General features: G+C 48.6%; 1 protein-coding gene across 18 annotated transcripts in view; it reads right to left on the bottom strand.

Annotated features, from left to right (window-relative positions):
- Nucleotides 1–13,344, bottom strand: part of Nfasc (neurofascin) — a 171,768-nt gene that overhangs the window by 124,555 nt on the left and 33,869 nt on the right. The window contains exon 1 of one of the 18 annotated variants that reach the window (XM_087906525.1): nt 3,513–3,791. The exons of the other annotated variants lie outside the window; for them this stretch is intronic. The gene's annotated coding sequence lies outside the window, so the exon portion shown is untranslated. Of the gene's footprint in view, nt 1–3,512; nt 3,792–13,344 lie in introns of those variants that run through there. 18 annotated transcript variants of the gene reach the window in all.

Raw genomic sequence — 13,344 nt, 5'->3', positions numbered from 1 at the left:
CCAGAATCCAAAGCAAATTAGGTTCCTCAAAAAAACTAAGCAGATTTACTCTATAATCCAGCAAGCCCGTTTCCACATTTGTACTCAAAAGACTTGAAAGCAGAACTTTGAGAGGTATTGCACAGTGTGAACTTCTATGTGCTCGATGTGTGTGTGTGTGTGTGTGTGTGTGTGTGTGTGCATGGGTGTGAGCACGTGTAAGTGCAGATCAGGAGTCATCAGAGAACTCAGGTTGATTTCTCTCTACGTTGTTCACGAGGACAGGGTTTCTTTTCTTATTTGTTTGTTCATTTATGAGTCAGGATCTTACTGGATATCCATGACAGGAGACCAGACTGGCTTGGAACTCTCAGAGACCTACAGGCCTCTGCCTCCCAAGTGCGAGCATTAAAAGTGTGCTCTACCTTACTCTGCATCAGGCAGGGTCTCTTAACTGAAACCCGAGCTTGCTTATAGGCCTGGTCTGGCTAACCAGCTTATTCTAGGGATTCCCACTGCCAGCTTCTGAGGGCTGGAATTACAGGCAGGCCACCACACCCACCAGACCTTTACGTGCTCTCTGGGAATGGGGACCTGACTTCAATCTTCACACTTGAATAGCAAACTGCTTTCCCAACTGAGCCATCTCTCCAGCCCCACAGAAGAATTTTTCATGAGCACTCAAAGGTGGAAACAACCCAGACACCCACTGGGCAGCAATGGGTAAAGGTGAGGCAATGCATTCGAGCCAAGGAGCCCACTAGGCAATTGCAGGAGTGGCGAGCTAAGGCGTGTGTCGAGAGGGGTAAACGTTCAGGTCGTGCTAAGCTAAACCACTCACTGAAAGGACCGTGCAGCTCCACTTACGTGAGCTTTCTAGAGGGTTCGCATTCATCTAGTAAGAACACAAAACAGTGGCTGCCAAGGGCGGTGGGAAGAGGAGCGGGAGTTACTATACAATGGGTAGAGTTTCAGTTTGGGAAGACGAGGAGGCTCTGGCGGCTGGGGCAGGAGGATCGGGAGTTTCAGGTCAGCTGGGGCTACGTGGCAATACGCCATTTCAGAAAACCAACCAACCAAACCTAACTGAGAAAAGGCTGGATGGCGGTGACGAGGATGTAATGACACCGAATGTGCTTCCCAACACAGCGGCATGCCTTAAAGTTCGGGAAATGTTAGATTATGAATATGACATTATAATTTTAAAAAATCAACGCAGGCTTTGCCCTGATGAAATAAAGACAGGGCAAGGAGATAATAAGAGACCAGTGTATCTGAAGCCAAAAAAGCCCCACAGGATGGTCAAAACCTGTCACCGTGTAAACTAGTTCCTCCGTAGCGTTTAGCCTCTGCGCAAGGACTGTCTAGGCTCCCAGATGTATCATTAACCAATTATGTGATACTGAGAGAATCGTTTTCCCCCTGGGCCTCAGTTTGTTGGGTTGTACAAGGGGTTGAATTAGATGACCAAAGGCCTTTCTAGTTAGGTCAAGGGATCTAAACCCAGGATCCTGGAGCAGCACCTGGGAGCACAGGAAAGCACAAGTCACTGCATCTCATTCTAGACTTTGAGTCAGAGCCCCTGTGTGGACACAGCAGTCTGGGTCCAACAACCTGCAGTCTGTTTGAAAACCATAGGGATAAGATGTTTTGTTTTTATAACTAAAGACCTGGGTAAATAGCTTTGAGAAAATAAACAGGACAAAACACTAAAGAAATGCCTTGCCATACAAAGAGCAATAAATGGTTCGCTTTTCAAAAATCAGCTTGAGAGATAAAGCAGCAAAGAATTTAACAACGTAATTAATAAACACAAATGACTGCTGTCCTTAGACGTACGGCCTGCCACCTGCTGCTCTAACACTGTGACCATTGCTCAAGACATTTTGAAATTTTATTTACAACTTATAGCCTCATTTGGTGGAACTAAGTCTCTTCATTTGGCTTGATACACTGACTCAATTAGCAGCTTCTAAAAACCAAATTTCCCCTCAAGGGTCCCCCTGAGGTTAATCACGAAGACACATGAAGGCTAGGGTGGCTGAGCGGATCATCTAAATAACACAAGAGGAAAGAGAAGTTTATTTCCTCAGAACCGGCCCAGGCCGATGGCCTGTGGACCTGGGAACAGGATCAGGACCAGACGAAATCCCCACCCACCAGGCTCTGATGTCAAATCAGAAGATGAAGCTCCCAGTCTGGCTACTTTCTTTGTAAACAAGGCTCTTTTGAATTTACTGAATATTTTGGCACCAGCTTTGGTCAATTCTTTCTCCTTTCGTGGGTTGAAAACTATTTCTAGCAACCCACATAACCCAGGGAGGACAGAGGGTGGACGATTCTTTATCCACCCAGCCATACAGAGTCTCTGGTCTTTGGTAAAGGGGTGCCCCGCAGATGGTGCCTGGGGAGAGAAAGAGTGGGGAGGCTCCAGAGCTTCTGCCTGGCAATGGCTGGCAGGCTTCCTGCTTGTTACCGTGGCATGTAAGATCTTCATGAGGCAACACACAGGGTCATTTTTATAATCCTACCCTCACTGTTCCTACAGTCTTTGAAGTCACCTCCCACAGCATCTTCACAGGTGACTCCACATATTCGTGAGTCATGTAGAGCCAGCCCTCTTTTTTTCTATGTCATAGAACGACCCTGGGAAATCAAGGACTGGAATGTGACTCTCTTTATTTTCCATGCCACCAACCGTAGTGGCAGACACTGAAAGGACATTCAACCGTTGTGCTGATGAGGAGGACAAAGCCCATTTTCATGCATACCTACCATGTGCTGGGCACACGGGTGAGGGCCCTCCTTAGTGCACCATCTCAGTTAACTGAGTATTAGTACTACGCAAGACTAATTCTCCCAAACCATGGTTCCAAAAGGTTAAATAAAGAGCCTATCCCTGGCCAAGGGAAGGAGTTCAGGGGCAAACCCTGAACACTGACTACCCTGCTCCCATAGTCAAAGGCTAGACCAGTGCCTAGATTCTGCCTGAAGTTCCTTCTCCACCCTACTGCCATTTTGCTCCCCTCCCTGCCATATCCTCCGAGGGTGAGGACAGGATGGAGCACAATACATGTGGGTAGGTAATGTATGCCTGTCACTTCAACATTTAGGAGGCTGAAGCAGGAGGATGCTAAGTTTCTAAGCCAGCCTGGACCACAGAGAAAGACTGCCTCAAAACAAGCAAGACCAAAAACTTACAAGGATGTACGTGATTTTAAGGACCACCCACGAGCTCACTGGGCATGGAGAGTGGGAGCTGACAGATAAAGCAGGCAGGGCCTTAAGTGGCATAGGCCTCCCTCCTCCTCAGGCCAACTGCCTGTCATTCCAGGTCATGCTACACGTGGGTGTTACCCTTTGGCCTCAATGTTCTTAGAACACAGTGCTGACTGGAGCCCAGTGCCATCTACCACCCCTGGAGCGCCCGGAAGTGACATAGTGAGGGAGCACATAGATACCGCCATGCAGAAGAACAGCTGTCTCTCTACTACCAAGCCAAAGACCCTGATTGCAATTACAATCAAGCTTACAGATTCCAGGGAGGCGCAACAGGATCCTAAGGTGCTGGGCACTGCAGCCATGCTTGCTGCCAAACTCTCCTGGCCCCTAAAGGAGCAAGGCATCAGGACTCCAGGTTCAGCTCCTAGCTCTTCCAGAAGCTAGTCCTCAGGTCCTTCATCCTTAGAATGAGGTTCCAGTATGACTTCTGGAAAGCCTCTTAAGTGCTCAGATCCATAGCCCTGGAGCCAGGTTGCAGAAGCTGCAATGCCAGACACACGCTGCCGACACTAGCCAGACTACACGCAGTGGAGAACTAATGGAGATAGGACCTTATCCCAGTCAGCTCCCTGGAAACCTGACCCTGCCCTCCCATCTCCCCCACCAACCACAGCAAGCTCTGGAAAATGCCGACCTCTGGCCTGACAGGTTCCCAACTAAACAAAGAACTGCAAGCTGCGGAGGCGAGAGCCATCCTCCTGAGGGTTGGGCCATCCTCCACCTGCCAGCTGACTCTTGTGCACACAGATGTCCCACACCCCAGCTGTAGAGGAGGCTCCGTGCTCCCCAGAGGGGCCATCATGCTAGCATAACTTCAAAGAGGCGTAAATGACTGGGAAGGGGCCAGAGGGCAGAGTTCATGGGTCACCACCCCAGTGCAGTCCCAGCCCCATTCAGCCTGTCATTCAAATGCAGGCGGTCAGAGCCCTCAACCTCTTTACCTTGTTCTAGCCAAGCTCAATCTCCATCTGGGTCAGGCAGATCTGTTCCCCGGTGCCCACAAGGGCTTGCAACATGCACCTGGCTCCTCAACATTTGCATAAACCAAGGTCCCCCTGTACATTGCCCAGAATGCTTCCTGTCTTGTACTAAAAACTGCTCAAGATCTGCTTTCCAGAAAAGCCTCTGGTGGCTGCCTCCAGTGCACCCTGTCTCAAGATCTTACATGTGCCAGTTTTCTACCTGGACTGATATGCAGATAGCTATGGAAGGAACAAAGCTCTCATAAACTCTGTGATCACCCCACCCCCGCACCAGGGGTCTACATAATGCAATGTGAGTGACATTATCTTTAACCTAAATCTCCTCTCATGAAAAATGCCTTTCAATTGCAGATTCGAATTGCAAATGAGAAGTATTGCCTTTATTATGGAGAAGACAATAGAAAAACATATTGCAAACCTTCTCCTGGAATTCGATGAACATGCACTGAGCTAGTTTGCCACTCATTCATTATTTACTGAGTAGCTCCCGTGTGCCAGGCAGAGCCCTTGGCAATGAGATTCAGGGGCAAGCAAGACCTTACCTCAGGACTAAGGGAACTTATGTTTTGAGTGGGTGTAATAGGAAATAAACCAGAGATACATAAACAACCCAAGTACAGGTAACAGGAATATTAAGCTGGAAGAGACCAGAAATGCGAGGAGGAGGAAGGAAGGGCTGTCTTTACAGGAAGTGATTGGGAAAGATACCGAACAGAGATCTGTCTAAAGTGAAGGCTGATAGGCAATGGGAAGATAGATCGTGGCAGAGGAGCAAAGGAAAAACCCCAGGGCTGACATCAGCCCGAGACCAGTGTGCTGTGCAGAATGAGGCCGATGAGGAGAGAGGAGTGGGGTGGGCCAGGTCATGTGGCCTTGGGGATGAGTCTGATCACACTGCTGAGGCGTGAAGAGACATCACTGGGGTTTGAAATACGGGGCACTTGTTAAAACGAAGAAGATGAAGTTTACTCAGGACCGCAAAGATGAGAAGACAGATCACTGCGCAGGACGGTGCGGTAGGGGAGAGACTGGGCTCGTTTCTGATAGAGTTTGAACAGTAGTGGGAGGGGGCTGGGAATGGGAACTGCCAAAAGAAAGCTTGAGCTAGACTGACCTCGTCCGATTGGTGCCGCAGACAGGCCAGGGAGAACAGACATTACTTCGGAGACGATGGAAGTTGAGGACCCTGGTCAGGTATTAAGCAAGGTATTAAGCAAATATTGAAATGGAGGGTTCTTCCCAAATAACTCAGTAGGACTCATGCTAAAACAGAATTTTCCAAGGAGGTACATAGGTAGGCCTGTGAAGAGGCCCAGGAACCTGACTAAGGTCTGATACAGCAAAGAATCTTTGGAGGGGTGAGGGTGGAGGCTGTGATTGGATACAATCCTGCTACGTGGCCTTGTGTTGTTGATCCTTTACCTCAACGTCCTGGAGTGCGGAGATTACAAACTTGAGCAACCACACCCAGCAAATAAAGAATCGTTATCCCACACAGAGAAGCCATCTGTTTCTCTGCCTCTCATTGTCTGTCTACTCTCCCGTGTATTTTATTCAAATGCCTCCTGGTTGAGCCACTAGAGAGGGAGTTCGCAGTGGGCCGGATCTGTGTCCCTTCTATGGGCACTCCCCAATGACATGAACTGTACCTCTCCTAGTTTCCAGGACAGAGTCCCACTCACAGAAAGCTAACTTGTGTCCCTCAGTTCAGGGACACACTCCAGGGAACACTGTCTCAGCCTTGTCGCCTCCAGAACCAGGAAGGCAGAGTGGTCACTGATGGACAGGTCTCCCTAACCTGGCAGCCCACTCCTGCTCAGGCACACACCCTCATGGGTGGCTTGGCCATGGGTTAGGCTCCGGGGGGCTAAGGTGGTGTGCAGGCAAAGCCAGCCCCTGCGTCTGTGAAGTCGTACTTCTGCAGCCACAACAGCTTGCCTGGCTTCCACCACAGCCATGCTGCCGTAGCCCCAGGAGAGCCTCAGTTGCCTGTATCCATAGCAACCAGCATTTGTGAGCTATAGCCCCAGAAGGGAGGGCAGGAGGGCTGCTGCTCTGAAGTTAGCTCATGTGGTGAGGAGACATAATTTCTCAGGCCAGCAGGAAAGCCCGTGGTTCTTGAAAGAGATGCCCTCTTCCCCTTTTTAGCTACTTCCTCTCCCATCAGCAAGAATCGCATGGGCATGATGGATGTGTGTGTGTGGGTTCAAACCTCCTCCTAAGTTCTTTTTGAAGGTGAGCCTCTTGCTTGACCAACACTCGGGAACTCTGGGTAAGGGAGGACAACTAGGAAAACTACAGAAATCCAAACCACACAGCTGGAAGGATCTGGAAAGGAGCCGCTACCCTATCCCGGAGTCAGAGGCTAGCTCAGCCTATCAGTGAAGGAGCTCAAGCCTTTGTTTGCAAAAGGAAGTACTAAAATGAGACAAAGCAAATGAAGATACTAAAAAACAAACTGCTTAGAGATACCAGCTACTCCTAGGACCCCCACTGTGACGGTTCACCCCATCCTCACCCCTAGGCCTTGCAGCAGCACCCTAAGTTTAACCCTGCGTTCTCCCCCTCAAAAGCTTAGGTTTAAATGTGTAGGCAGGAAAGTAGCTGCCTGCAAGGATTGGGAAGGAGGCCCAGAGGTTTTGCTTTGATCATTTACTTTTGTATCTGCCAGATCAAAGAAGAGACTCAGAGAGGAAAGGAGATGGGCCAAGCAGAGATTGCTGTTGGCATCAGGTGTGGACACATGGGGATTCAGGGTTCTGCTCTCCCTGCTTTTTATATATTATAAAACAAAACAAACCCTTAATTGTAAGTCTATATTTTGCAAGAAGTAGGGTAAGAAAGCCCCACAAGTTTGTCTTTCAAGTCATAGAGGGACTTGACAAGTCAAGTCAATCCCAGGCTTGAGTTCCGACCCGAAAAGAGAAGCGCAGGAAATTTCCCTGGTTCGCTTGCCTTGGGAGCCCAGGGAGTTACTGAGGTATGCGGAGGAAGAATGTCAGCCTGTGTGAACTGGAGCTCTGAGACTCTCCTCAGATCTGCCGGTGAGATCCAGGCTCCCACCCTGTGTCACAAAACCACCATATGAAAGATGGCGTTCGTAGGACTGTGCCATCACTGCTAATAACTGCAGGGGATGCTTGATGACGTATACGCTCATTTCCTTTCTAGATGAAGCAATGATGGTCTGTCACAGTCTTGCTTGGAATCACACTTCAAAAGTCAGTTGGTGGCCAAGACAACGGAGAAGGAAGCTTCTAGAAAAAGAATCACAAAACCCTATTGCCTAAACACCAGAGTCCCCATTATCCACTGAGGCTGATGTATCTATCGCAGATCATCTGCTGGAGGCACTGGCTAAGGCACAGAGCAGGTCTGGGGCATGGATGCACAACGCTCAAGGCCATTGAGTTTCCCAAGATTGAAACAGAAGGAGAGGCCAGGAGGGTGCTGAACATCGGTGGCTGCAGTGACCTGAACAGACACATGGACACCAATGTCCGCCGGAGCGGCAGATTTCCGAAAGCAACTTAGCCGTCTGTCCACCAACAGATGGAAAACCAAAAGTGACATGCACATTGTTGTGGTCAGGTATTACATGTCCTCCACCAGTGCACATGGAGGGTGTTTTGTCCCCAGAAGGAAGCACTATTTTGGGAAGTGAGAAACTTCAGGAGCTGGAGAAAGCATGTCACTGTGGGGTGTGTGTGCCCTTGAAGAGTCCACCGGCACCTATTTTCTCCCCACCTCACCGCGGTTTCCTGGCTACTGTGATGCTCTTGGTGGCTTTGCTCCACCACGTCTCGCCTGCCGTGATGGACAGAGGCCTCTGAAAATGTGAGCTACTCCTTCCTTCCTTAAGTGGCTTCTCTTAGGGCGTTTGTCAGAACAGAAAGAACAGCACAGAGATGCAAGGCAGTGCTAGCACACTTTAGAAAGAATTCTGACACTAGCTGAAACACGACGGAGCTGAACACGATGTGAAAAGGGAAACTGAGGAAGAAGACACGCAAAGTCACGGAACTGAAGTTCCAAAGGATTTACCGATAGGTCTGCGTAGAGACGTTAAACGCACAAAACAGAGCTTCGCTAAGGGCACGCTGCTTCCAGAACACCCCAAAAGGTAAGGGGTATGCTAGGTAGAGATAAACAAAATTTATCAATGCTAGGACGTAAATCTTTGACCATCAGGATCGACCAATTATTAGGCCCATCCACAAAAAAACGTAAATCTAGCAGGAAGTTCAAGACAGCAGCTTAGGGGCACAGCCACGGGTAAGTCCTGGCCTGCCACAAAGGTGATAATTATTCCAAAAGAACAACACCGGTGTGTTTAAGGAATAATTCTGGCAATATCTTTGCTGTGTAAACCTCCCATCTAACCAAGAGTCTCCTGTCTCCGTTTAAGCTGTTTAAAGTGTAACCTGGGGTTGGGACCTAGGAGCTGTAAGGAGGGCAGCAGATGTGGATGCAGAAGCCTAAGTTGTATGTAAGTTAGCAAAATCCCCTATTCAAGGCCGCCTCCTGTCTGAGCCTTAGCCAGAGCTGCATATGCGCTATTAAAGAGCCTTTTCCTGATTTAATCTGTCATTGTGCAGAGTGATTCCTCACTGGAAAGGATATTATTTCTATAACAAAATAAGCCAAACGCAAAAGGACAAATATCGTCTGACTGTGTTTATCTAAGAGTTCCTGATATTAATTAATTAATTTTATTCACAGAGGCGGAATGAAGAAAGGTGGTGACCGGGAGATGGAAGGAAGGAAAATAGTTAATGTCTGATGAGTCTGGTTTCAACTTGGGAGTGAGACAGTGAGAGACAGGGAAAATTTAAAAGACACGGGAAGAGAAGAAGCGCTTTACTGTTAGACCTGCTGAGCAGCCAGAACTTCAGCCTAACTGATAAGGCCCGGAATTACATGCAGAGACAAGTTGTCCGAGAGACAGCTCAAGGATATTAAAAACAACTAACTATGCCTAGTCAAGGCGTCTCTCTCATCCCTACACCTAAACAATGTGTCTCATAAACCACCTTACAATGCCATGTATAAAAGGAAGTCATTAAAGAAAAATGGGTACGCCAGCTCCTGTATGTTTTTCTTTTACTTAATTTTAAAACTCTATTTCAGTTTTAAACTTGGACCTTTAAACTTTCTTATAAATTATATCCTTTAAGTATTAATGTAACTTAGTAAGCTGCAGAATTACACACACGTGCGCATACACACACACACACACACACACACACACACACACACACGCAAGTCTTCTCTCTCAGGAAGCTGACCCCCATGTTTGGGATGCGCTGACTTTTCTTATTCTAATCTCTAATGACTTAATGCACTCACTTTGCTCCACTGCTGATCCTAAAGATATTTCCAGATACTTATGTGACTTTACCTGAGATGAGGTCTCTAAGGGGAAAAAGAAGTAACACAAAGAACTGTCTTTTTTATTGGACACTGAATCCATTTATATGAAAGAAACAAATCTTCGGTAACAAAGTCATCAGAGTTTATCTGGGGCCAGGAACTGTGGGAAGGAAAACTGACTGCTCGTGGGATGGGGGCACTAGACAGTCTGTTTTCACTGGGATGGTAGGCACTTCAGCTTGAGATATATATATATATATATATATATATATATATATATATATATATATATATATATATATGCACACACACATACACACACACACACATACACACACACACACACACACACACACATACATATATCAAGTCTACCTGACTCCTCATCTATAAAATAAGGACTATGGTATCTACCTCACCAGGCTGCTGAAGGGACTACTGGAGAATATATATTTGATATATATTTATATATGTCAAAGCTCCCCTACTGTGCTCTTAACAAACACACATTTTCCTCAGTACAGTTGACTTTGAAAGTTAAGAGAAGGGTGTAGCTGAGAGGAAGAGGGAGTGCTTAGCATCTGAGAGGCTCCAACACCAGAGTCAACAACAAAACAACAACAACAACAACTAAAGTACACCTGGTACACACTTAGCCAAGCCCATTATCAGTCTTTGACCTCACAGTAGCCACAGCAGGGGAGCTGAGGGGTGTGTGGAGGGATGAGCTAGCGCATACACACACACACACACACACACACACACACACACACACACACTGTGTCCTGCCCCACTGTAGGCCAAAGCTGTTAGCCACTCAGGATTGCACAAGTTTCTCGTCCTATGACCTCTTGGATAATCTGCAAGCATTTTTGCTCAATACTCCCTCACAGCCTGCTTTTGAAGAAAGAGAAACCTTACCTGTTAATACTGTATTTGTATTACTCAGTCCCCTCCAGATTCCCATCTCTGTCCTCAACAAGTTCCCCTCCCACTCCCACCCCCAGCAACCGAGAGTCTCTTTCAGGCACTTACTGAGAAGCTAACAGCCTTTCCTCCCCGTCCTTGTCTGACCTTAAGACTTCCAGGGACCCTGGAAAGCTCCATCCTCCCCTCCGTCTTCAGGCTAGCCTGTGTGAGAGAGGGACCTGTGGCCATGGGTCTAGGTGTCTGGAGGAAGGACCACAGCAGAAAGCTTGGGTTTGCTCGCTTAGAAACCCAGCGCCTGTGTAACAGAAATTCAGATGTGTTGATATTAATCTTCTTTAATCCACACCTTCTTGAGGCCCAGTCGTTCCCAGGGAAACGCAAAGACCCAGGCGTAAGTCCTTGTTCTCCCACCTAATCACTGTGTGGCATGCCATAGGCAAGTCAGTCAGTCTACCTGACTCCTCGTCTATAAAATAAGGACTGTGATATCTACCTCACTGGGCTGCTGACAGGACTACTGGAGAATGTATGCCAAAAGAATACAGCAGAGGAAATTTCCTTGACCAGCGTGAGGGACACACACTGTGTTCACGCCGGAAACCTCCCAGACCAGCTGAGTTCACACCAGTGTGCAGATGTGGGTCCTCACAAATTTTTAAAGTTGATACAAGACCTTTTGAGGGATGGAAAGGATGCTTGAGTCTCGGGGAAGTGCACACCAGGGTGGGAGGCTGCAGAAGAAAGGAGAGGGTACAGGCTGAGAAGGGCAAGAGGTGGGGCAGGTGCCACCAGGACAAGAGCCAGGGGGGTGGAGAGGGGGCGGAGGATCCAGAATGACTGCTGGGGATGCAAGACCTGGAGGCGGGGCCCCGGGGAGCCTGTCATAGCACTAAAAGGGAACGGAATAAAGCCAGATCCCCAGGCAGTGGAGACACTGCTGAGCTGTGAGGAAGACAGGTGAAGTCAGAACTGGCACCAAAGGCAAGAGAGCTCACCTCCAGAGACCCCAAACAGGACCGAAGACATTCTGGGCAGAACTAGCCTACAGCAGGCATGTGGTCCAGCACTGGCTCCCCCAACTATGGGGTGCGGCGGAAAGCAGGGGTAAGGGGCTGGAGTTAGGAGCCAGAGCCAGGCTTGGCTGTGGACATGTGTTGGTACACGAGGGCACATCTACAGGGCCTGTACTCTAGTATGAAGTGGACTGGGGCTGAGGAAGTCATGTGCACATGGACGAGAGCGCTCCCTCCACCTCCTTCCTACTGTGCTCCTGGTTTCAAGAATCAGTTTATCAGTCATGACAAAGTTCAAGAGGCAGGTGAGATTAAAATCACTTTTCTCAGTGAGGAAACTGGGGATCACACAGCTGGACAGGAAGCTGAAGAGAGGAGGAAAGGAAAACACCTCCTTGGAGCTGCTGCCTTACCTCTGCGGCAGCAGAGAGGAATAAGTTATGAGAGGAGCCCCAGAGCCACCTGGACCGCTCACAGGTCCCAGGAAAGGCCTTTCCCTCTCCCTTTTCAGGCCACAGCAGCTTCCCCTAGCACATGCAATAGGTTGCTGGGTTCTCCTTACAGAGGCAGAGCACAGCCTTAACTTTATGTTGGAAATCAGGGGAACAGAGGGAGGCAGGAGCCTAGGGCTTCTTTCTATGTAATAGGCACACCCTGCTGAAGGTGGAAAGAAATGTCCATCAAGTTCAGGCTACTCTCCAGTTCCTCAGGGATGGTTTCCCCCTCTCTAGGAATTCTCCAGCAACTGTGTGCCTTTCTCTAGATCCAACATCCCAGCATAGGTCTTAGAGTGGCCTATATTTACTGACCCACAGTCAGGCATCTCATATAGACACCTAACTGCTGGTATAAAGTCCAGAACACAGTGACCACCATGCTCAGAAGGAAAACCTCCAAGTGGTCGTCAATCCAGAGTTGAGCCTGCGGCAGTGCCTAAAGAACAGGCATTCTCCAAGCTCCCTAAGGAAGAACACTCCACACAGCCCCCTCGCTGGCAGGAAGTATTTCTTTGCATCAGACTTAGTCTTACTAGTGGTCACCAAGCTAATCCACTCTGTTGTCCAGCCCTGAGAAGTCAGGATAAGAGGTTCTAGAATGTATGCTCCCGTGCCCGGTCACCGGCTGCCACATCAGGCAGCTTGCTAACTTTTCTGGGTTTCAGTTTCCTTGATTCTAAGTTGTTGGGAGAACTGTAAAAATATGGATATCAGTGCTCTTGGAAAGGCCTGTCCTGGAGTAAAACCTCAGAGGAGCAAGGACAGTGGCTAAAGTCATCCTGACTCCTGACTGTTTCCACCATGGGAAAAGGCCACTTCACTGGTTCCTTCCAGTATACCATGAGCCTGGACCTCAGAGAAAGAACTGACCAGAAACTTGACCTACGTCAGCCTCTATACAGAAGGTCTTGTCTGGGTTCCTAATCCTTCCTGTAACTGCCCACAATAACTGACAAGCAAATGACAGATCCAACAGTTCCCACTCTTGCCCCTCAAAGGCATGTCAGAGGTCATTGGGTCATTCCTCCAAGCCAGGTGTCTTCCAGGCAGCCTGTGGTTGATTGACAATGCAGGCCACATCTTCTCTAGGCAGAAACTCAGGTGGCCTGGCATATACATCAGAGAAACGGCCTGTTCCCAGAACCGGCAGGTGCTTTCTCGGACTGTGGGGGCTGGGAGGACTGTGATTCTGTTGGATGTCTCTTCCTCAGGCCTTGCGGAAGCCAGGTAAGGGTGTTGGGTCCTGCTTTGTTCTCCATGGTGAGGGAGCATCCTAGGTGTCCCCAT

Source organism: Myodes glareolus, chromosome 5 (genome assembly GCF_982192425.1).
Source record: "Myodes glareolus chromosome 5, mMyoGla1.1, whole genome shotgun sequence".
NCBI lineage: Eukaryota > Metazoa > Chordata > Mammalia > Rodentia > Cricetidae > Myodes > Myodes glareolus.
This window is presented reverse-complemented; position numbering and strand designations above follow the sequence as displayed.